This window comes from Zootoca vivipara, chromosome 4 (assembly GCF_965207765.1).
Source record: "Zootoca vivipara chromosome 4, rZooViv2.hap1.1, whole genome shotgun sequence".
Classification (NCBI taxonomy): Eukaryota; Metazoa; Chordata; class Lepidosauria; order Squamata; family Lacertidae; genus Zootoca; species Zootoca vivipara.
In genome coordinates this window covers 37097296-37123127 of record NC_142587.1, presented here as the reverse complement: position 1 = coordinate 37123127, position 25832 = coordinate 37097296, and the positions used below count along the sequence as shown (strand labels likewise).

Below are 25832 nucleotides of genomic sequence, written 5' to 3'. Positions count from 1 at the left end.
CTGAATACATGCACAGTAATCTTCTACACAAACCCTTACTTGGATGAGCAGTTCAGGCCGAGAGATGGGGTTAACAGCTATACAACTGGGCAGTTTTTCATAACCTTGAGAAACTCCACTGAAATCAGTAAGATTATTCTGGAAGAATTGGTTAGATGATTGCAGTCTCAGTATCATAGGACCCCGAGCTCTTGATGCTGTCATTAAAATCATTCTGAATCCCAAATTTTGTAGCAAAAGAGAACCCCGGTTTTTCCAATGTTCATAGGCAATGTTCATAGGCAATGCTGGGGAGTAATGAAAGCCAGAACCTGCAGATGTCTGAAGTTTACCCAAAATGTTATGCGTGTTGTATTAAAATTTGACTCACCCACTTCTGATAGGATAGGAATAGACTTGCACTTTATTTATTTATTTTTTCTGTAGCTGACATTGTCATCTTTTTTCTGGTGAATCGGGTTCCCGTATCTGCTCCTCCACATGCAGCTGCTGGGTGACCTTGGGCTACTTACACTTCTTTGAAGTCTCTCAGCCCCACTCACCTCACAGAGTGTTTGTTGTGGGGAGGAAGGGAAAGGAGAATGTTAGCCGCCTTGAGACTTCTTCGGGTAGTGATAAAGCGGGATATCAAATCCAAACTCTTCTTCTTCTGTGCAAGCTCACGTCATTGCCAAGAAAAAAAGCAAACATGCTGAACAGCAGCAAATTCATTCAGTGCCTGCATTTCAAAGGGAAGTGTTTCACCCCATGGAGAAGAGTAAATATTAGGAAATAGTTCCTCAAGATTCATTTGTAAATTTCCCTTTGTGACAGCTTGTTATTTTATCATTTTCTTCTGTAGCAGCTTGTTAGGAGAGCAATTGAAACCATAGGGGATTTTATTATATTTCCCCCATCTTTGAAACTATACAAAAATGGCAAGACAGATGTTTCACTGCAGATTTGTTTCAGGCCACAGCAATTTTAAACTGACAAAAAATGTAATACTCCCAGAATGTAGCAGTTAGGAATTATAATAATGAGAGACTATTAACTGCACTACAGACAAGAAAAGAGCATAATAAAAAATAAAAAAGGAAACAAAAAACCCACTAGATTAGGCAGAGGGAGGATGTTTTTAGAAGAATGTAAATGTATGTGAAGCAGTAAATTTTTCTGCTCTCTCAATTAAGCCGTAAGAGCCAGAGTTAGACTTGGAACAGAGAGACCTGGGTTCAGCTCAGCATCTTGGGCCAAACACTATCTCTCAGCCTAACCTACTTCATTAGGTTATTGAGAGCATGAAATGATGTAAAAAAGGTAAAGGTAAAGGAACCCTGAACAGTTCACTCAAAGGTGACTATGGGGTTGCGGCGCTTATCTTGCTTTCAGGCCGAGGGAGCCAGTGTTTGTCCACAGACAGCTTTCCGGGTCATGTGATCAGCATGACTAAACTGCTTCTGGCACAATGGAACACCATCACGGAAACCAGAGCGCACAGAAATGCCATTTACCTTCCCATTTATCTACTTGCAATGGTGTGCTTTCAAACTGCTAGGTTGGCAGGAGCTGGGACAGAGCAACGGGAGCTCACTCAATCACAGGGATTTGAACTGCTGACCTTCTGATCAGCAAGCCCAAGAGGCTCAGTGGTTTAGACCACAGCACCACCTGCATAATCCCATGAGTACCACCATGAGCACCAAGAGGCAGGGAAGAGGATGTAAGCATGAGCTGTGCATTCTGTTTTAACATGGCATTGTAACACTAGGCAGGGAAATTGCATGTGGGAAATATATAACCAATTTCACCACTCAGAGGCCCCTGTTCAAGTTCATTTTCTAACATTACCTTTCCTCTGCAAGAATTGAAATTATTTAATGGAAATTACAACTCTCCTACCCTTTATGTGCAATGTTTGAAGCTCTGCCAATGTATACAATAATGGCACATACAATGGGTTGGATCTAGAGTTAATCATGGTTTCATGAAACCATTGGTTTCAGCGGATCTGCTCTAAGCATGGCTAAGTCTGGAGCCAACCTATGATTGTCATAATACCAATGCATTGCAGGGGTTTGGGCTATATAACCATTTGGGTCCCTTCCAACTCTGCAACTCTATGATTCCCTATTATGTTAAAAGTGTTATTTTTGCAGCCACATTATTTACCTCTTTCCTTATTTGCTATAACATGTATAATTCATCATTCCATCATTGGCCCTCAGGATGACTGATGAAAATAAAAGTTTAAACAGTCAATAAAAACTGAACAGTGAGGCTTAAAAAAAGAGAAGCCACCAAAAACAGAGATAAAATAGTGAAAAGCTTTACGCAGCACAGCAGACAATTCTGATCAAAGGCTTTAGTAAAAAGGCAAGCTTGGCAGCATACGTAAATGCAAGAAGCATATCAGCATATCAGCCTCTCTATGAAAGGCATTCCACCACTTCAAGAAAGCCCTGTATCATGCCTCTGCCTACTAAACTTCAGACAGCAGCACAGCAAACAACGTGGTCTTGAGTGCTGAGGGTATCACCCATGCTGCTTCATATGGAAACATATGTTTCTTGAGATGAACTGGTCTCAGATACTCAAGACCAACACTTTGAATTGGGCTCAGAAGCCAACTGCCACCTAGTCCAGAATAATTAGCAAGATAAGAATTAGCAGAAGTATTAGCAGGTTCACAGTTTTCCTCTCAAAGCTCATACGCCAAGGTGACCAAGGTAGATTTGAACCCCCAACCAGGCCAGATGTTTGCTGGAACCTCACCCTTTCGTAAAGAGGCATTTTAAACTTTCAGCAACCAAGATGTGATGCTATCCCAAAGTTTAATCAGTTTGCAGGATGGTGCAAGTGGTCCATCTCACTTCTCCAAGAATCCTGACCACATCTCAGAACCATATGCATGTTTAGAACAAGAAGAAACCACATGAACGTAGCTGTCAAGTTTTCCCTTTTCTCGTGAGGAAGCCTATTCAGCATAAGGGAATTTCCCTTTAAAAAAAGGGAGAACTTGACAACTATGCCATATGAATGATTAGAAACCACATCTCTAACTCTGCAGTCCAACTTGGAACAGATGTGAGTGACTTTAACAGTAAGTTGTACTACAACCTGATCACAACAAGGACACCACCATCTCCCCATATGAGCAGTATGAAACAGATGCCTGCCTGTCCATTAAAGTTCTACTGCATGGCCCTAAGAAGATGCAACAGTGGTAGGAAAATGATCTCTTCACCTCCACCATTGCCCAAGCTTGTTTTTGTGGTATTTCCTCCACATTCGCTTTTGCCAACATTACAGGCAAAAACACAGTTGCACACACTTAAGATCAAGAAACCATCTGCTAATGGTTTGGTGTTTTTGTTTTTAAAGTTCATTTTCTCATCTAAATAATGATGAAATACATTTATGAAATATACCTGCTAAAACTGCCATATGTACAAAAAGGAATTTGTTCTTTCTTTGGCCAAGAAAAGTCTCACTCTCTAAACACCAACACTAGCTTGACATAGTTACAAGAGCCATATTGAAAATCAGATTCTACTTTCTGCAAAGGAATAAGCTGCTCCATGCACTAAGTAAAAATGTACTTCTTTAAACACAGGATAACTACTCTGGTGAGTGACCATTCCAAACACAGAAGGCCTATGTTTTATTTCTGCAGTTGTGGCTGCCAATAAACAGCATGACATGTCTCGGACAGATGTTTGCTGCCGGCTCCAAACATTGATGCTGATGAGTAAAAAGGTCTGAAAGAACTGTGCTGTCAAACAAGATGATAACCCTTCAGCAGGTTGCCTTCTGCTTCCATGTGACACAGATACAGAACAGTACTGCATACAATGGAATGACTCTGCTTCATCCTGCATCTGGGAAAAGAGCTTTCTAAAACTGACAGCTCTTCTCCAAAGTACCAGGTAGTTATCATCATAGTGAGAGCTATGGTCCATAATTTGAAGAGTAAAACCAATAAAGATGGAAGAGATCTGAATTTGAAATCCAGCTTTGAATGCCTTTGAATAAAGTGGTCTCAGTACAGTTACAAAAAGCTAGAATTTCAGTACTGATGAGCTATGCTCAGAGGTATGTGGATGATATCATATTTGGTTCCCAATTCCTTAAGCTTATTAAGCCCCAGTTTATGATTGCATAAACCTGTGTTATAAGGAGCTGGAGGTTGCACAAATTCCCCCCCCCCATTACAGTTCAAAAGAAATGAACCTACGAAAGGATTACAACAAAAACAGATATCAAGCAGATCATAAAAGAAGATATGAATTCTCTGTGTGTGTATGGATCTTCATTGGAAAGCATAGTTTGAAATGGCAATAATAATAATAATAATAATAATAATAATAATAATAATAATAATAATGGCAACGATAACAACAACTATCTGCTGTATGAGGAAGCTGCAGTTTCTTATTTTCACAATAATTCCTTTTGGTACAGCTAGTACTGATTACTGCATACTGCTTTCTGAGTTCCAACTCGCGACAACTGTCCCAAAACCAAGCCTATCGAAGGGCTCCTCAGCTTGTTGCCCTTTTACAGGGGAAGCACCCACACAGCCCTAAATCCAGCGTCGCTGAAAGAGTCCAGCATGAGATCAGTGCAAAATGTGCAGACCACAAGAGTCACCTGTCCTCATTCTAGTAGAAAGTGCTCCCTTTCCTGGGAACATTTCCTCTATTTTACAGAAGTGCCCAATTTAAGGAGAAGACAGCAGGAAAGAGAGCTGGAGAGCCAGGAAAAAATAGGCATATAGAAGCTTTTTAGAGGGTGCTCCCCATTTTATGCAATTTCGCTTATGTTCAAGGGGCTCCAAAATGAATTCTCCGTATTGGGGGGGGGGCTGTACATTATTCTGATTGAATCCTGGGAACAGTATTCACCCTTATGTTTCTTTTGTGTCTGAATCAGAAGGAGGACAACTGTTATGTAACTGAGTTAAAAAAGAGAGAGCATGTGTCAAGGGAGTTTCAATGAGTTTTAGCACTGAGCTTGGCCGGGCATACACAAAGCGGGAAGTACTTAACCGTATGTCAGGTTGGAGGATAAACAACTCGCAGCAAAAGAATAATATATCAAGGACTTAGGCCCCATTTTTTGCACACTGTCTCAAAATGTCAAAATTGCACAAGGATGGAGTCCTTACTTTAATGCTCTTCTGCGGAACAATTTGAACAGATGTGCAAATGTTTGGCCTCGACAGCCACTTCTTTAAGGCATATTGGGAAAAGAGATTATCATGCAGTATGTCATAACTCATAACTAAGTGGAACTGAACTCTAAATTATTTTCTCTCTCTCCCCCACTTCCCTGATAGCACACCTCTCAGTGCCTCATAAGTACTTGCTATCACATCCTTCAAGTCTTAGTACTTCACAGAGAAAGATAATTGGACGTTCACATTTTCCTTTGACATCAGTGATTGACATTGCTATTAACAGTGACAGCCGACCTTCAAAGTCTTGGACTTGAAGTTCATATGGGAATGTTTGTAGGATTCTCAGACACAAATAAGAAGTAGATGTGCATTGTTTAGTGCACCTCTGTCTACCTTCCAGAAGTGGGTTGGCAGTGGTGAACCAACCATGGAAATACTTCAAGAAGGCTGGACAATCAGATGGTGAAAGAAGAAGCTAGAATCACCATAGGGAACTGAGCCTCAGGATCCTTTGCACCCTGATCAGTACTCTTCTCTGGCTGGTAAATGAATCAGAGTGTGTCAGAGAAAGAGATCTTTCCATTACTCATGCATTCCCCACTAGATATCTATTGATGACACCTGTTGGGAGTCACCCAGAGTGGTTGGGGAAACCCAGCCAGATGGGTGGGGTATAAATAAATAAATATATTATTATCACCATCATCAATTTTATATAATAATAATAAGTGAGAGAAAGAAGTGAGAGCTGGACCATAAAGAAGGCTGATCGCCGAAGAATTGATGCTTTTGAATTATGGTGCTGGAGGAGACTCTTGAGAGTCCCATGGACTGCAAGAAGATCAAACCTATCCATTCTGAAGGAAATCAGCCCTGAGTGCTTACTGGAAGGACAGATCCTGAAGCTGAGGCTCCAATACTTTGGCCACCTCATGAGAAGAGAAGACTCCCTGGAAAAGACCCTGATGTTGGGAAAGATTGAGGGCACTAGGAGAAGGGGACGACAGAGGACGAGATGGCTAGACAGTGTTCTTGAAGCTACCAACATGAGTTTGACCAAGCTGCAGGAGGTAGTGGAAGACAGGAGTGCCTGGCATGCTATGGTCCATGGGGTCACGAAGAGTCGGACACGACTAAACGACTAAACAACAACAATTATATAATTACACTTGCTTAGGGCTGAAATTTGTTAACAAACTTTGTTAAGAAAATTTGCAACAATATCTTTTCACCCCCCTATATTCTGCCACAATCTTGGAATCCAACTAGCAGTGATTATCTACCTGCTATGTATTTAGCAACATTAAATAGTCCTGGACACAGGAGATCATTTCTAATGATGGGGTTCAATGCTATGCCATCAGCTCTTATGGAAGGAAAGTTTGGCAGGTTGCCTTGGCAATTGGGAGTTTCTTCTTATGAAAGTGACTCAGCCAAGATATTGGCCCATGTTCTACAGGGGTTGCCAACCTTTTTGGACCAATGGGCACATTCTGAATTTTGAGCTGTAGTCCTACTCACAAAATGACTACCCTTGGGGTTTAGTATAAGGCAACATTCAAGACAATACAGTCATTGCTGCTAACCCCCATGCCCGAGAATCTCAAGCTTACTATGGGAAGTCAGCTGTGTCCTGCTGGTCTTAATTATTTCTGGAGTTAACTCCAGTAAAATTACCAAGAATGTATAAAAATAAAGATAGTAATTGTTGGAAATGTAAATCAGCAGAAGGGACATTTTTTCATATGTGGTGGGATTGTAAAAATTGTTCAGAAGTACTGGGAAAAGATTTATAATGAATTGAAGAAGATGTTTAAAATAAAATTTGCTTAAAAGCTAGAAGCTTTCCTACTAGGTATTACAGGAGTGGATATACCAAGATCACAAAAAGACTTATTTAAGTATGCAATGACTGCCACGCGAATATTATTAGCACAACATTGGAAAGAAGAAGGTGTCCCAGCTAAAGAAGATTGGCAAGTGAAGTTAATGGAATATGCTGAAATGGCAAAATTGACTTTGAAATTAAGAGGAAGAGATGACAATGAATTTAAAGAAGATTGGAAGGATTTTTATTGCATATATGCAGAAGCAATGTACACAGGTTAATACATTAGCAGGATTTTTAAAAGACTTGTAAAGACATTATGACTGGACAATAAGTAATTTTAATTATTTTATAATTTAAAATGGACATGCAGTATGATGATAAACAATGGAACCAGGGAAGGGAACAGGGGAAAGTCAGATTTATTTTTTTCTATGTTTGAATATGTATTGTTGCTTTTATTTTTTGTTGTTTTTGGAAAATTAATAAAATAATATTTTAAAAAAATAATTAAGTATTTGTGATTATTTGTGGATTTTGTTATACTTTTGTTTTAAGAAGAAAGGTGTGTGTGTGTGTGTGTGATCTACCATCACCACTGCAGTTGTGGTGAAAACTATATATTGTATTTTATGCTCTGTAGACCAAATATACTAAAATGTGGATCACTAAGATCACTCTTAGAGCCATGCAAATATATATTGTTGTCTCTCCACAAAGAAAACCAGGAGCTTTGTTTGAGTACCATCTTTGGTGTGCCCAGACATGCTAACTGTGGCTGCTGCGCGGGAGCAGGAGTAACGGGTGAATAACGTTATGCAGGCAGGCAGCTCCAACACTGAAAAGAGGCTTTAGGAATTTAATGAAATGATTAACTCAACTGTCACTAACCAGTGGGATCATTAGCATTAAATTGATCTGCTGCCATTCACCTATCTTGCTATTCAATTGCCCTTCTACTGAACTATTGCTATTGAACTAACAGGTTGCTAGTGCTGTTAGGAACCTAGGGCCATCCAGATTATTATTACTGTATTATTATTATTATTATTATTGAGTCATCTATAACCATTGATGCTAAAGGCCTACATTGTGTTCTCTAAAACTAGCTCATGCATAAGTAAATTGGTGTAGATTATGGTGATGTACACATGGAGCTTCATGCGTCTGTAGGCTAGGCACGCTTGGCAAATCCACACCATGATCAGCTCCAGCCTGGAAACCAATGTCCCCACTGTGGAAGGACGTGTGGATCCAGAATTGGCCTCCGCAGTCACTTACGGACCCATTGTTAAAATCAGGTTTATGGAAGACAATCTTACTCAGCTACGAGTGATTGCCTAAGAAGAAGAAGATACCAGGCAGTAGCCTAGAACTTATTGAGGTTCTTTGATTCCACAACAGTTAAAGGGATGCTCTATGGGAAATATATATTGGGAGCCCCTGCTGATATTTTGCCTTTCCTCAGTATAACATTTAGCCAAAGCAACTAGTAGGAATGCTCATGCTATCCCCTTCTTAGTTAATGGCAAACTAAAGAACCACCAGTGACATATAGCTATATTGATGACCTTGTTGTGATATATTATATTTTTGTTACCCTACAGCTGTTTTAACAGTGCTTTGCCCACCATTTGAACTTTGCCATAATTTAAAGTAATATCCTAAGTGTCTATACAATTTCCAAAAGGTGTGTTTTAAAAAAGATTTAGTAGCGCAATTTCAGAAATATTTCCTTCTTTCTCTGTGTGATACACTGACCTAGGTCTGGGAATGGGCCATATACATTTCAGGTGTTGTGATATGATATGTTTACTGTCTTATATTGCAACCCATCAGGGACAGGAATGAAAGTTTTACTGCTGTGTGAATGGGAAAGAGCCAGCTTTGCAATGGAAAAATGCACCATTGTGATTGATTCCAGACTGCTAGACCACACACAAAAATAATCCACTGATGCAATATTAAAGTGTCCTTTGAGATATTAAGCAATAAATCCCTCTAAAACTTGTATAGTCCAAGTAATATTATTAATATGGGCTTTGTAAGGCAGAAAGATACCCAAACCTTCAATGAAACTGTTTTTTGTATGTTGACTAGTCAAGCTTTACCACATATGACAAGGATGGGGAATCTGTATCTCTTTATACAGTCCACTGCCATTGACCATTCTGACTGGGCTGGTGGGATTTGGCATCCAACAATCTTGAGGGCCACAGATTCCCAATTAAATTCTCTATCAACAGATGAGCTGAAGATATGCATCCACAGAACATATACTCATAGCTGCCAAGTTTTCCCTTTTCTCATGAGGAAGCCTATTGAGCATAAGGGAAAATCCCTTTAAAAAAAGGATAACTTGGCAGCTATGCATATACTGTTACCAACAATGAAATCCTGTCACTTAACAACTATGACAAAATGATTGCGTGGATGGTCATAATAAGTCATAGCAAAAGAATATACATGCAAAAACTGCTGGGTTTAGGGGGAGGAAATTCTTACGAGTTATGCTTTTTTTTCTTGCATTCTGGAGAGCACACAGAATCCTAGACTTAATCCTGGGGGAAAGTTTAACTGGTTAGGTACAATCCTCTTTGCTTGAGAGATGCCATTCTTAAAAATGAAGGACTAGGACCACAGAGATCAGAGTAACATTGGCCAGTCACCATCTCTCAACCAAACCATCCTCACAGGGCTGTTGTGGAGTTAAAAGACGGAGGAGGAGAACCATGTTGTTGAGAATAAAATGAAGTGGGGAACACCTTGTATATTTCCTGAGATCCCTCAAGGAAGTGTGTGATTAAAAAAAAGGTAATAACCAAAAAGGCAGCAGCAACCTAAAATTCAAGTGAGCAAATTTATCAGGTTGAGAAATCTTTTCCCCCTCTACTGACAAAAACAAATTACTGTAACTTGGTCCTACAAATGTAGGGGAAAATCCTTCATGACACTGAAGACCATGGAAACTCAAATGTTTCCCTCTTGTACTAGTCACCAGTGAGCATAAGCTCACTGATTAGAGTCTGATTAGTGTTGAATTGGCTAGATTTTCCTTCATTATACTTTTGACAGCTGAAATCTTTAGTCAACACAAGCCTCAATATATGAAAGTGCAGACACTTAGATCAAATAAGAAAGGGTTGAACCACAAGAGGAGCAACCAAGAAAGATGACTCAGGAAAAACATTGATCACCTGCAGACACAGTCATGAACCTATCCTGGTGGCCTTGCAAGTATTTATCTCTTTGGAAAAACAAAGGAAGCACATTGTTTCCCATTTATTACGTACAGATCCATTACACTGATTCCATTATTAATTTAAAAATCTATCAAAGAACAAAATATTCCAATATCATCATCAACGGTTGCTGTGTCAGTTCCTGCAATTCCTGTATACTAGATGATAAATATGCCTTTTGGGTTATCCATGGGAAATGCATAATTTTCAAGTTTATCTTCCTTTAAGTGATTGTTTTGATGTATGATTTTTTAAAAAAATATTTCTTGAAATTCCTTTAAGACAAACAAGTTGATATTTTTTATTTAAAAAAAGGGAAGTCTATGTGCCAAATATACTGCTAGTAAGAAAAGAAAGCACAAAATGCTATACAAAGTGACAGTAAGCAATGAATTGATGGATTCTTACTTAACATATTAGAATTTTTTACTATTTTACTTTTTCCACTTGCCTGGGAGTAAGCCCTATTTAACTTAATGGGGATTACTTCTAAGTAGACGTGCATAAGATTTCATTGTTAGTTAATTGTGTCCTAAGCACCAACAAACAGAAGACAATGCACCTATTTTCAGTAGATTCCCTTCTGCCTTTTTTGTGTAATTCTTTAGCTACTGTATCGCAAGCTTAATCTTCCTCCCACATAACTATTTCCTTAGTTACCCATCTTCCCCCACTCAGTGAATGCTGTATGCTTAATTCCTGGATATCGGGGGGGGGGGAGGACCCACAATGGCCATGGTCTTTTGCAAATGTTTTGATGAGGATGAAGGTATCATGAATACATATACACAGCATTTATGCCAAAGAATACACATTCAATTAACCAGCTATCTTAAATCCTATATTAGACACTTCAGTGTTTCACACTTCTTTATGTGCCCTTTGATCTTGGCCTACATCTTCTTCTTAAAGTACTCCTGTTCATAACATTTCTTGGCAAGTGTATTTCACAGGCTCCTTTGGGATGAAGGGTGTGGGGTATACGTTAAATAGATGACTATTCACAAGACGGAAACGACAGAGCAGTATAGGTGCTACTACCTAAGTCAGGAATAGTCAATTCCTGTTTCCTTCATTTCTCATTTTTCCAATCTTGAATTCATTCCTCCACATTCACATCAGTTTGCAAACTTTCAATTCCTCGTGAAAATTCATCACTATTTTTGTGTGAATTTCTCCTAATACACACGTTTTATGCAATTTTACTTAATATACTGTACACAGTTTTATAAGTGATTTTCCCTAATATGATACATTTTTGTATGCTTCTTTTTTTTTTACAAATATGTGCATTTTTATGCATACCGTACTTTATCGCAGTAAATGCATTTTTGTATACAGTACCTAGCTGGAGAAATGCACTGCAAAATTCAGAGGTGTGAATTCAGCTACATTTCAGTTTGCATATTTTTCAGGAAGTCAGAATTGAGTATTTACCCCTTTTAATGTAAACCAAACCAATTATCTACACCATCCTTACTCTCAACACACATCTGACAAGCACTGTAGCAGTGACATGCATCTATATCCACATCTATGATGGTTGGTGTCACCTGCTATCATGTTGGAAAAGTTTGTACTAGGAGTGCACAAAAGATCTGGATGAATCAAGAATGGAAGCAGCCAGCTTAAGGCAAATTTGTGGCATGTCTAAGTCGAAGTGGAATCTCTCTGAAGTGCTTCAGGCCCAAGCACTTCATGGTGCTTCAGAGATTTGGATGTTTTAAAACTGCTGCAAACAGCATGCCTCTGAAATTTGAAAAGTTTCTCTCCAAACTTGCCATATGAGGAAAATACCAGGGAGGAGAGAGGTGGGGAGTAAGTAAGATTTTTTTTGTGGTTAATAGTTCCAGCTTCTAATCACAGAGTGCTGAGCATACTATATAACTGGGTGATCCAGCAAAGGCACAAAGATTGTTTCAGACTGATAGACTTTTGGGGAGACATGTTTAAGTAATGTATCACCATGTTCTTGTCTGTACTGTGCTCGTAAATAGCTGGACCTGCAAGTCTTTCTGACTGCACCACATGCCCACCCATCCATTCCACTCAAATCATCCTTACACTTAGTTTCTGTGGCTTTTGGCACCAGCTGAACAGAGCACAAGCCTGAAGCTCAGATTATTTTTCCCCCATTCAACATTACTCCCTAGCTCCTGCCGTTATCCTGAAATTTTGCAGCTTACTTTCCTGGGGGCACCAATACTATGAATGGCGTTTTCATAATAAAACTGTAGTCTAGAAAATCACAGGGAGAGGGGCAAACTTGTTTTAAAGGCATCAAGCAGACACAAAAAAGCAATTTTCCTGTAATCTGCCAGTTTTCTTACCAGGGATGGCTCTCCTGTGTCTGAAAATTTCAGACTAATTGCCCACAAAACATTAGGGGACATTAAATGTTAATTTTTCCTTTTTCCTTTTTTATGTGTGGCAAACTGTAACCGTTGCCCTTAGCCGCTACAGCTATCCTTCCAAAATGTGTCAGGCTTCATCCCCTCAGATGCAACTTCCATGCCTGCATATTTCATCCGGTTATGCCCCAAAATAAAGAAGTTTCTGAACTACAATTCCTATCACGTCTGACTATCAATGCTGAATGGGACTGATCAAAACTGGAGTCCAAAAACAGCTTCCCCATTCCTGATTTACTGTGTGTGTGTGTGTGTGTGTGTGTGTGTGTGTGTGTGTGTGTAACAATTGAGAAAATGAGGTAGTTAACACAGCATCTGTAACTCCATTGACAGTGGGCATGTTTACATATCACACTGAGCAAAGGGTACAAATGGTCTCTACACTTGTAACAGCATTCGTGCAAAAGTGTGTACACTTACTGATTACATAGGTACACAGACTCCACACTCATTGAATGTACGTAATGTGTAACCATTTCTAGACATAAACACCTACAAATGTTAGACCTAGAAATCTAGCATCAGTAGAGCATGACTATGCTGTACAATGCAGACAAACAAGGGCAAAAGAAACCTTTAGTGAAAACGTACACACGTATACATTTAATATTGCTGACTGAAGCTCTGCTTTCCCACTGATGTATAATTCCAGTCATTCAATTCATGTGGGGGAGAGGCAGTAAAATGAAGTGCATTGAATCACTTAAGATACAGAGTGTGATACAACTGATAAGAGCAGCTAAAAAAAGATGACCAGACTCCGCCCCTGCCCGCCCCCAGTTATAGGAGAAAAACAAACTGAAGGTCAGATGTTTCCAGTTAGTGATTAGTGAGGTCGATGGTCAGCTGACCATCTACTGCCAAGAAATGTCTTTAGCAGGGGCCATTATTGTATTAAATTCCAGGAACATAATACCTTAAGTTTTTCTACTTAGCAAAAGTTTAGTCAGGATATTCATATAACTCGGTATGTACAATTATGCCTGTATCCCAAGGGGATTCATTTTTAGCTGATGTCTCCCATTGCTGAATATGCCCTTCATCCTTTTCCATCTAAACAAGCCTGGTGGAGGCCATTTCAATAGATATTATTATTATTATTATTATTAAGTCATTTATTTATAATAAATAATGATAGTAAAAACAAACAAAACCTCAAAGCAGTTTACAAAAGATAAAACAGTAAAATCCAATGCACACATTATTGTATGCAGGATAAATTATTAGGGCCAATCCTTTCGCATTGAACTCTGATAACAGAGCATCGAACATAAGATATCTTGATGCTGAAGACAGCTAACTCTGTTCTAGCCCAAGTGTTGCAGCCTGTGACACTGAGATAATGCCAACATGTCCCTATATGTTAGGGACTTACTGTGCTGCACTCCAAAGATGGGAAGGAGTTGGGGTGGGGAGGAAGGTGGAATTGTTGATGGCCTACAGCATGGATGGGAAAACCAGGTCCTTCCCAGATGTTGCTGTACTACAACTTCCACCTTCCATGTTGATTGGCTGTTCTTGCTGAGGCTGATGGAATCGAACAACACCCAGAGGTAAATCATTTTTAGCTTACCAAATGTGTGCTCTTTTTCTATGCTAGGGGAAGAGGGAAGTTTCTGGAACTCTCAAGGACATATTTTAAAGATCGAACAGCCTATATTTCCATGCTTTACTTTGATGCATGTTTTGTTATTTTAGATCTCTGTTGGGGTTCCCTCTCCAAAGAGTACTGGTCCCATACCTGGATTTTGGCATCCAGGAAATTCTCGTTTCTATATTTTGTTTCTTTCTTGCAGCAACATACAGTAAGCCTGCTTACCTCTCTCCCCTGCCCAACTCCAGAGGGCCTCTTGGGTGGTTCTTGTATTCCATCTAGCTGGTCAAAATATTATTGGACTCCAGTTGCCACCATTCGTCAAGCTGACAGTGACTAGAACAGATGAGAGTTGGAAACCAAAAACATCTGGACAGTCTCAAGTCTCCCAGCTCTGAAATCTAGCAGCTCCTCATCTGCACTGGCTTCTGACCCTTCATTGCAGGCAGATGCACAGCAGACTCTTAAAGCTGCAGTAAGAGTAGCTTAGTACACATTGGATCACAACCTTAGATGGCTAATTTACATTGAATAACTAAGAATAACTCTTCAATATCGGGGGGAAAAACGTATGGGGGAGGTGATTTAATGTGTACTGCTTTCATAAATACACGAATGCCTCTGAAAAATAAGAGAACTGGTATTTATGATAACAATCTAGGATTAGGGAGATTTTCCTTTCCCTGCTGAGCAAAGGCACTTGGATGGCACAGAGCCTAGAACTGGATTACCTTTAGAACGTTCTGTGTTATGTCCATGAAACTGGGCTTTATTGTACCTTTGCAAATTGGAGCACTGCCTAGAAATTATAACAGGTCTCACTACTCTTTCTACGTCAAAAGACAACGGCCCTTCTGCTGACAGCGAACTTTTCTGTAAGACCTTCCACCAACAAGACCAATGAAGCTAAGATTTGTGACCTTTGCCATGAAGAAAAACTGCTAATCTTTTTCATGGAAGTAAGCTCTTAACTGCAAGATTTGGAATAATGAAGAGCAGGTTTGTTTACAAAGAACACCAGGAGTGTAAACTAGGGATAAGGAACCTCTGGTTGTTGAACTCCAACCCTCATCAGTTCCAATTGGCATGGACAGGAATGATGAGAGTTGTAGTCTAGTTGACCACAGGTTCCCCATCCCTGTGTTGTTTTTTCCTCCCAGGGAAGTGTGTAGGATTGCAGCCTCAATGTTTGGTTTAGATGATGTGGGGTGTTTTTTTTGTTTTGTTTTTTTTGTAAAGTACAAATTTCTCTGGATCACAAACAGAAAAAGGTCTACAGAGCAATAGACTTCCTAAGCAGCATCTACTTTCTCCACTCAATTTTTCATATCTATCAACTCAAATTAATAATATTTTGATATAGTGCCCATAACAATTTAAGCATATAATTCCTTCTTGCAACAGTTTTCTGTTTAAGTGTTCACCAAGCTTGAAGCAATGCTTATTTTTTTAAATTACATTTTGATATTTTTTTAAAATGAAAATGGAGCATGGACAGAAAATCTTTTTTCATTTCTTAACCAAAGGTAGCACTCGCAGTCAGTATACTGTGAAAGCCAGCCTGTCACTAGTCTTTCCAGATGGGTAGCTGCCAAATGATCAAATTATAGAGAGCAGTGGGTTGTAAGGTCTTGGCCCCCTCCCTTTTTGTGGTGCCCTGCTTTTAGAAAGCTATGGCCTAGCAAAAATTCAGGTGAATCAGGGCAGGAGGTGTGTAGACTTCACAGTACCTGTAGTGAAATGCCCCGCTGCTGCCCATGCTACATTCTGCCTCATGGGCTCTGCAATTTCATAGAGTCTCTGTCAGGAATGAGCCAGCTCCGAGCGAAGGTTTGCAGCCAACGGCAGAAAGCAGCCAGGAACAAAGAGACTTTGATGTTAGTCAGACAGGGGAGAGCCGACAGCTGCAGATTTTGGCTCTGCCTGACCTTGACAGGCTGGCTGATGAGGCAGAGGCTGAGAGCAGGCTAGAACATAGTCAAAGCTTGCCAGAAGCACAATCAGGCACGAATAAACTCAGAGACAAGTGCAAGTAGACAAATAGGTACTGCTACAGCAGGGAGGTAAATGGCGTTTCCGTATGCTGCTCTGGTTTGCCAGAAGCGGTTTAGTCATGCTGGCCACATGACCTGGAAGCTGTACGCCGGCTCCCTCGGCCAATAATGCAAGAAGAGCACCGCAACCCCAGAGTCACTCACAACTGGACCTAACAGTCAGGGTCCCTTTACCTTTACAACATCATTAAAATACAATCACAATTATACGCAACAACAGCAGCAAGGACGATAATTGCGAAAACCTGGAAAGAATCAAGTATACCAACGAGAGGAAAATGGATTGACAAACTCTGTGAATACTTAGAACTAGCTAAATTAACAGATCTGATACGCAACAAACCTAGAGATAAAATCAAGAACCAGTGGGAATGCCTAAATGAATATGTAAGGAAATTAGGAGTGGGGAATAGAACATGGTTGTGTCTAGAATAACTGTGCAGGAATGTGTGTAAGAAAAATACTTAGAGTGTTTTTGTTTCTTTAGTATATGTGATTATAATTGGCAACTAGGGGACAATATATAGAAGTACTGAAGGATAAATTTCTGTGTATAGTGCGGTGGAAGTGATAGAGGTTGTAAGGAACTTAGGTAAGAGATGACTGTTGAGTCAGTCAGTTATGTCTTGCTTCTATCCTTTTTTTCTTTTTCTTTTTTTCCTTTTTCTTTGATTTTCTTTCCTTTGTCCTTTTCTTTCTATTTTCTCTTCTTCTCAATTTAATGGTATACTTCATAGCTGCCAAGTTATTCCTTTTTTTAAGGGATTTTCCCTTATGCTAAATAGGCTTCCTCGCGAGAAAAGGGAAAACTTGGCAGCTATGGTATACTTTAATGGTATACTTTACCTTTCGTCTTTCGTTCTTCCATCAGAACTGGAAGAAGTTGAAGCTGGATCCAATAAGTCTGAGGAGTCGGTGAATGGGAGGGTTGTTAGACAGGAAGCAAAACAAGAGACGTAAGGGTCGTAAGTTCAATATCTGCTGGAGACGCCAGAAGGAGTCTTCAGAAGGCTCATCTTGAGTAAAGATGCCAGAGGCTTTGTTAGAGCCAACCAGAGCTATCTGTTTGTTTTTGCAACAAATCCTCCTTTTTAATTAGCTACGCTTACTGTGCTATCAAGCTGGGAACCTGAACTCCTGACAGTCTCACTATGGCTTCCCTCAAAGCTTTGAGCATGGTTATTATTCACTCTGACCATCAGTGACTCTCCAAGGGTCACAGACAGATGCCTTACTACCTGAGACCCTCTTAAATTGTATCTGCATTGCAGACATTGATTACAGATGGTGATGCCCCCCTTTTTGTTGACAGAGCACTGCATGCCAGAAAAATCCAGGAAACTGCGGCTCTTTTGTTGGCTTGACAAATAGTTTATTGTTCTTATCCAGCAAGGCAGTTGTTTTGTTCTTTTGTGGAATAACCCCAACTTGGAAAGCGCCATCAAACATGCATTTGTTTTGGACAGAATTTAGCCTGCTAGTATTAGCCAGAATTCAGTTGCTACTTGAAGTTCATACACTTCTTTCTTGCTACAAGGAGCTCCCACCCACTGGTTGAGCTACTAACTCTAAAGCTCCAATCAGCTAGTAACAATATGTAAGCCACCCTCCCTCAACCAAGTGCCATTGGACTACAACCCTCCATCATCATCAGGCAACATGGCCAATGGTTAAGGATGATGTCCAGCAACTTCTGGAGGGCTGGCCTTTTTTAATCTGGTCACCACAGTTAGAATCTTTAGTATGTAGCCAGCAAGAGCTATGGCTTTCTCACCATCATCTGCTTGCCCTTGTTTTCCTAGACTTTGTCAACTATCCTTCCTCACTGGCTCCTTTTCTTGCCTGAGCCTCCTTGTTGGTTAACAGGATATCAACCTCCACAACCTTCAACAAGACTTCATTCCTAGGATTAATCTACATCATGGATTTTGTGGCCTAACTCAAACAAAGCCCAGTGGCCCACAACTATTTACAGCTTGGGACCAGGATACCCTAAAGATCATCTCAGCCCCTATATACCCAACCCACCACTGTGCTCTGCAGAAGAGGGGTTCCTGCAGATATCTTCTCATCAGGAGGTCCATTCCATATACTGTAATGCAGGAATTGGACCCTCAGAGTGTGGCAGCACCTACCTTTTCGAACTCTGTCCCACTGCTTTCTGATTGGTGTAATCCCTACCCTACTATCTCTTGAAAACCTTTCTTTTCCAACAAGCCTTTTATGAAGATGCTGTTATCCCACGATAAAACTGCATTCAGCTAGAAATTGTATTTTTGTTGAATTTTTAAATTATTAATCACTTCAAGATGTTTCATGGGAAGTGATTACTAAATGAAATAAATGGCTTTGCAGCTAATGCCCAGGCTTCTGGGCAAAATGTTGGATAAGATTTGAGAGGAAGCACTCCCTTCCTGGTATATAGAAAGGCTCGCCAAACACTTGTCTGAAATGCAAGAATGTATTGTGGAAATTTTCTTGCTTTGCAAAGCTGTTCAAATTCAACGTAAGACCTTGCACTAAGTTCAAGGTACCATCAGTCAGAAAGTCAGCTGGTATAAACTAGCAGAGATTAATTTTGTCCCAAACCCTGAGCCATATATTTCTGTCATTGAAATCTCCTTTCTCTACAGTAGTACTTAACCTCTTCTGCCGTTGCACAAGCCTCAGCTAATTCAGCCACTTTGGGATTTGGGATATTCACAAGAATACTAATACAGAGCTGAAGAATCTTATCTCGTATTTAGCATCTGCAAAATATTTGCATACTAGGAGCTAGTTCATACCTTACTGTGGGGAGGTTTTATTTTCTTAGAGTTGTCATCAGCTTGCATGAACAATACAGCTTTATTACTGTTGATTAAGATAAAAGGGGATTAGACAAATTCTTGGGCTTGGTCCTAACAAGACTTCTGCTTGTGGAAGCATCCCCTGAGTGGGATTCAACTCTTGGGACACTCCCACCAATGGAAAGTGGGGAGGCAACTTTTACTGATTCCCCTTTCCCCTGTAGCTCCTTGAAAATCTTCTCTTGAGGTCCGTGGATTCTACTGGAGTAGCCTGAGGGTGCTGCAGTGGTGACGGGAAACAATCAAAAAGAGCACCCCAACTTTTAGTTAGTGGGATACTTTGCTATATTATATCTCACTCCTATCCATGAACAGAGGGAAAGCTTCCGTACAATAGCATTGGTGTACAACATCATAGGGACACAGGTGGCACTGTGGGTTAAACCACTGAGCCTAGGGCTTGCCAATCAGAAGGTCGGCGGTTTGAATCCCTGCAATGGGGTGAGCTCCTGTTGTTTGGTCCCAGCTCCTGCCAACCTAGCAGTTCGAAAGCACGTCAAAGTGCAAGTAGATAAATAGGTATCACTACAGCGGGAAGGTAAACGGCATTTCCATGTGCTGCTCTGGTTCGCCAGAAGCGGTTTTGTCATGCTGGCCACATGACCTGGAAGCTGTATGCCGGCTCCCTCAGCCAATAATGCGAGATGAGCACCGCAACCCCAGAGTCCGTCACGACTGGACCTAACGGTCAGGGGTCCCTTTACCTTTACAACATCATTAAAATACAATCACCTCAGAACACTAAAACTTTAAATCGAGTATTATTGTGAGGATAGAAACCATTCCCTCACACTGCTGTTGATAGCCTCTTGAAAGAGGGCATTTAGCAACACAGGAAGGTCTTATACCAGATTAGATTATTTATCCAGCAGAGTGTTGTGTACTCTGACTTGCAGCAGCTCTTTAGAGTCTTAAGCTGTGGACTTTTCTATGAACCACTGCTTTGAACTCAAGGCACTCTTGGTTAAACCTGGGGCATTCTACAATAACCTTCCCCCTATAGCTCTTTTGGATCAGAGCTCCCATCAGTCCAGCAGAGTCTGGCTGAGAGGTGCCGCCCAGGGCTGGGTTTGGTGAAAACTGTTTGACAGACATAAAAATTGCTCTACAGTGAGTTACCATGTTGAAAGACGAATCAGTTGTGCACAGTTTGGTCCTCAGGCAGTTTTGGCTGCTATCTTGCACTCTGTGTAATCTGAGCAAGATGCAGAGCATCCTCAAAAATAAAAGAAATCAGTGCAACCTGCCAGCCAGGGCAAGTGAGCAATTAGTACTCTGCTCTCAATGGATACCCTTCTGTGTCACCTCACATCACATATCCCACAGCCCAGCTTTTATTCTGCTTTGATTAGAAGTAGCCACATGCTCTGGTCTTGGGGAAAATTGGGCTGTTGGGTGACCCTGACGTCAGACATTTAGAGCAGGGATGGGGGGTGGGCTGTGGCCCTCCAGATGCTTATGGGTGATACAGTTCCCATCATCCCTGACCATAAGCCATGCTGGCTGAGGCTGATAGAAGTTGGAGTTCAACAGCATCCAAAGAGACATTAGTTTCCTATCATAGATTTTGAAATATGAAGCTGCTGAGATGCAATGCACTTGGAATAGCAGTGATGCACTAAGTAGACAGCTGCAGGGGCTTCTTACAAGAGGCCACTGAGCCTCCTTCTCCGCTTAGACAGGTTGCAGGATTCCATCTTTTCATGGCAACATTTGAATAGATTTTCAGTGATAACAAATTTGTCCCTGCAGAGGGTAACACATTTTTCTGTAGCCTGATAAAATGAAAGCAATAAACTACTTCCAGGATGCCAAGAAGAAGAAGAAAAGACCGGGGCTACGGTAAGAAAAATGTTCCCAAGTCAATTTTTTTTAAAAGCATCTCTACCTATCCCTTTTTAGGTAGAAATTAAAACTGAAAGAGTTTTTGAAATGAAAGAGCTCTATGTTTCTATGCTGTGAAGCAGAAACAAGGAACACCATATGCTATCACTGTCTAAACTGGTTACGCCAACTTACTAAATGTGATATGTGCAAATGAATATCTGAAAGCAAAAAAAGGAACAGCACTGCCACTCTGTCCTGCACCTCCACTTCAAGTGAGGGCAATAGGAAGGCTTCATTAGCCCTTAATAATGTCACCAAATCTGGTTGACTGCATGATGCCATCACACTGGTCACATTCACTTTGTGATCTCCTATAGTCTTGGATCATGCAGAGAAGAAGCCCTTGCAAGTTTTGTTTTGTTTCAAGATGATGTTCCAAAAGCAGCAGCAGCAGATTTCTGAAAGAATGGCTATGAACGATGGAGTCAACACGAATAAAAGCTAAATAAGTCAAGCTTGTGCTTCCTGTGATGTGTCAAAAGTTAACCAAGCCAGGACTAGCCTCCTGTATGAGGCAAAAGCCTGGAAGGTAATGAGAGATTAGGATGACAAAGGATCAAGAGCAAATCTCATTTGCAAATGAGTGGGCTCCCTCAACTGAGAGTTCCTTTAAAAGTTTAAAAGACAATGCCAGTTGTTAAGAGTTTTAGGATTGCAGTTAGGAATTATGCAATCAAGTTAGCAAGCAGTGGGCTGGAGAGATAGTCAGAGAGCAACATTTGAGAGCAATGGTTGGGGTTAAGTCCAAGACTATTGGTGAAGCTACAACTCTTGGGGTGTTAAGGTTGTGAACACCTCCATCATAGGCAAAGGTAAAGGTAGAGGGACCCCTGATCATTAGGTCCAGTCATGACCGACTCTGGTGTTGTGGCGCTCATCTCACTTTATTGGCCGAGGAAGCCGGCATACAGCTTCCAGGTCATGTGGCCAGTATGACTAAGCCGCTTCTGGTGAACCAGACCAGCGCACAGAAACACCGTTTACCTTCCCGCTGTAGCGGTACCTATTTATCTACTTGCACTTTGATGTGCTTTCGAACTGCTTGGTTGGCAGGGACAGGAACCAAGCAACAGGAGCTCACCCTGTCGCGGGGGTTCGAACCGCCGACGGCAAGCTGATCGGCAAGCCCTAGGCTCTGTGGTTTAACCCACAGCGCCACCCACTGTTTGTAAATAAACCATATATCATTTTTATATGTATGTAAATAAACCATATATCATAAAGACACCACAGTCTCTTCTGTGCCTCATTTCAAAAAAGAAACATGAACCCTCGGTAAGACCCTGGAAGCCCTTGATTCTCATACTGCTGTGGAGATTGGGAAGGGTGTAACACAGAGAAAATATTCATGGATTTGGTATGTGTGTGATTTTATCAGTGTGGTATAAAGCCGAAGCACTTGGCATTAAGGCACCAGTGATTCCTAACTTTCACTACTTTGTTCATTCCATTGTGTCAGTGGTGGTGGTGAGATACCAGTTCTCTTTTTCATATTTGCATCTCCCAGACCCTTATGACATTCATTTGTGTTTCCTGTTTCTTCAGCATGTGACAAATTATGCCACCCCACTCCAGTTATTTAGCAGAATACAGAGAGAGCAGTAGGAAAATAAGGTTTATTCGATATACATCTTGCACTTTCATTTGACTATGAAATTGCTGCTCTTTTTCTTTTAGATTTCTAGCCGTTTGACTGGGGGCTATAAATAGTTCCTGCACAGCTCTAATATTGCCTAGCTCCTCAAACTTAGGATAACTACCTTTAAAATTGTGCCAATAATTCTCCCCTGAAAACCGAATCTTTTGTCTACCCTATTGATCTGAGATTACTACAACAAGCAATGGCTTGTGTCCAGTTGTGCCCTTTTGCTTCAGCAGAGGCCTCTGTGAATGCAAGTCTGGTGGAGGATATTGTAACAGTTTTCAGCTATTTCCTGCAGCATCCTGCACATAGCTGTCAACTTCTGGATTGGAAAATAAGGGATCAGCAGCCTCACCCAGCGGCGCGGCACCGGAAATCGGTTCTGCGCATGTCCAGACATGTGCAGACATCCGCAGAAGTGACTTCCAGTGCCGGCTCTGCCCATGTCCTGGGCACCGGAAATCGGTTCTGTGCATGTCATGTGCAGAAGCGATTTCTGGTGCCCAGACATGGGCAGAGAGGCACCGGGCATGCACAGAGGCGATTTCAGGCAGCACTCGGCAAGTGAGCGAGTAGCCAGCTGCCGAGCGAGGCGTTTTACCGGGCGGTGGCTGGCTGCTTGCTCACGGGGGGGGGGGGGTGCAGAGTGGACCCTCCCTGACCAGCAGGGAGGGAGAAAAGCTGCTTCCTTTGAAATCTGGGGAAATTACGGGATATCTAATGATGAGGAAGAAGAAGAGTTTGGATTTGATATCCCACTTTATCACTACCTGAAGGAGTCTCAAAGCGTCTAACAATCTCCTTTCCCCTCCTCCCCCACAATAGACACCCTGTGAGGTGGGAGGGGCTGAGAGTGTGACTAGCCCAAGGTCACCCAGCAGCTGCATGTGGAGGAGTGGAGATGCGAACCCGGTTCACCAGATTACGAGTCTACCGCTCTTAACCACTACACCACATTGGCGATCCATGATAGCTGCGGGAAATTGATTGAAATAAGGGAGTTTCCTGCAAAAAACGGGAGGGTTGACATCTATGATCCTGCACCATTTTTCAACTCTCCTGAGATGGTTTTGGGGTGGTACCAGAGGAGGCTGCAGGAGGAAGGGAGAATCCGCAAAGATCTCTGCAAATTGAGATTTTATACCTGCTGTTTTCTTATGTGTCCCTAATAGAGGGGAAACAAATTGCTAAGCACACTTTCTGATTGCTTTGCAAATGTTGTATCTGTAGACTTCCAGTAGGCTGCTTGTTGCTATTGTGGTCACTTTCAGACAACCCGTTTATTGAGCATTCATCATGATTTGTCTGCACAAAGTTTGTGGGGAGTTTAGATGTCATCAGCTATTGACTGAGCACACATTCTGATTTGTTTTGTTTGCGGGGAGATTATACAATGTTGGATGAAGCGTTATCCTACACATTCTAATGCATTTTCCCAGAATGTCAGATTCTTTTGGGAAGTGGGTTTGTTGTGTAACAGATGCAAAAGAATGATGATTGTGCAACCTCGATTTGCTAGTATAGTATGTGATTGAATATCACACACACACACACACACACACACACACACACACACACCAAAAATAGTGGCAGCCTGGAAGCATGCAGTATGTAACTAATTAAGAGATAATAAAAATGTAAACAGCTCTAAGGAAGGATCATAATTGAACCAAACTAAATTGAGTTTTGGATTAGATTATCAATAAGGTAGCCTCTGGCAAAAATAGAATAGAATAGTGCAAGCTCAGTGACAAACCTAATCACCATCAGGATTTTTTCCACCTAATAAATGCAATCAAATATATTACAAGTATTCAAATATGGTGTTGAGTGAACTATTTCAATAACTGCAGTGAGCCAAAACATTCCCAAAATTTCCCCTGTAAACAGCTAAAGAAAGAAGGTTGCAAATCCAGTTTTCACCTACCAGCCTGTAGTATCTGTCCAATCGCTGCTGCATGCATGGCTCTGTGATGGAGTTTAACTGGCCTGATTAGAGAACGGAGGTCACTCATCATCATCCCCATTAGGCAGGTGAGAGTTTTTTTGTGGGCTTTTTTTTAAGAGAGAGAGCTCATTAAGCCTGCCAAAAGCTGCATTAAATAATCCGCTCTGCATCACATTTATAGGCACCGTAAAATCACGGTACAAACTATAATAAAGACTGGGAGATTGGTTGTTGATCTGACTCTAAGGCTACAATCCTATGCATGCTTACCTGGGAAAGTAATTGATTTTAGCGACTTCTAAATAAACATGCATAGGACTGGGCAGAATAGCAAAGAAAAGCACATCCCTTCTAAGTTTACTTTAATCATGGAAAAGGTAAGCTACTTGAAATCTGAAGATGTTATTTTTGTGATTTGGGTCTTTTTTGTTTCTTTGTTCTTTTTACGGAGGTGGGTAGATAAATTTAACAAATGAAAATTTATATTTAAGTTCACCTTCCGCCTGCCATATGGGCAACCATAAGATAATTAAGTAAATCATGTGATGCCTGGGGCTTATGAGAACTGAGTTTGCATTGTATAGACCAGGTGACAGCTTAAAATCTGATTATATATTCCCTAGTAATTTGCATTCTTCTGATCTCTATGACAGGGAGATCTGTACAGCTGGCTTCAAAAGACTGGCATTAAATAGTTTTTGAATAGTCACTCTACTACATCTCTAGTTCTGCTCCTAAAGTGACGAATTAGTGATGGCACTAAAGCCTGTGATTTTCTGATCCAGAATACCAATTTGTGCCATTCAGACACCGCAGATGGCATAGGAATTATCACAATTTCATAAAAGCTCAGTAATCTTCCAACTGCCCATCTTCTAACCGATTATCAACTTGACCCAGTCACCCTGGCCACACCAAGTACAGTATAGCACACTTATACAGATTTAGGCAAAATACGTCCTATAAAGATAATATGTAATATGCTACATATACAGAATGTTGTATGAATTATCCCGTTATGAAATGGATATTGGAACACAGTGAAATATTAGTGTGAGCTCAATCTTATTACAATATCAGGCCTTTTCTGAAATATGGCAGAAAATAGCTTCCTGCTTCTTCAAGCCAAAGAAGTGTTGATCAGGAAAGAAATCCACATGAAATTTTATCCTATGACAAAGCGTTGCTGTGATGCTATCAAACATTTTATAAGTTA

General features: G+C 40.9%; 1 protein-coding gene across 5 annotated transcripts in view; it reads right to left on the bottom strand.

Annotated features, from left to right (window-relative positions):
* FRMPD4 (FERM and PDZ domain containing 4) overlaps nt 1-25832 on the bottom strand; it is a 295689-nt gene that overhangs the window by 220570 nt on the left and 49287 nt on the right. The gene's annotated exons all lie outside the window — the stretch shown is intronic.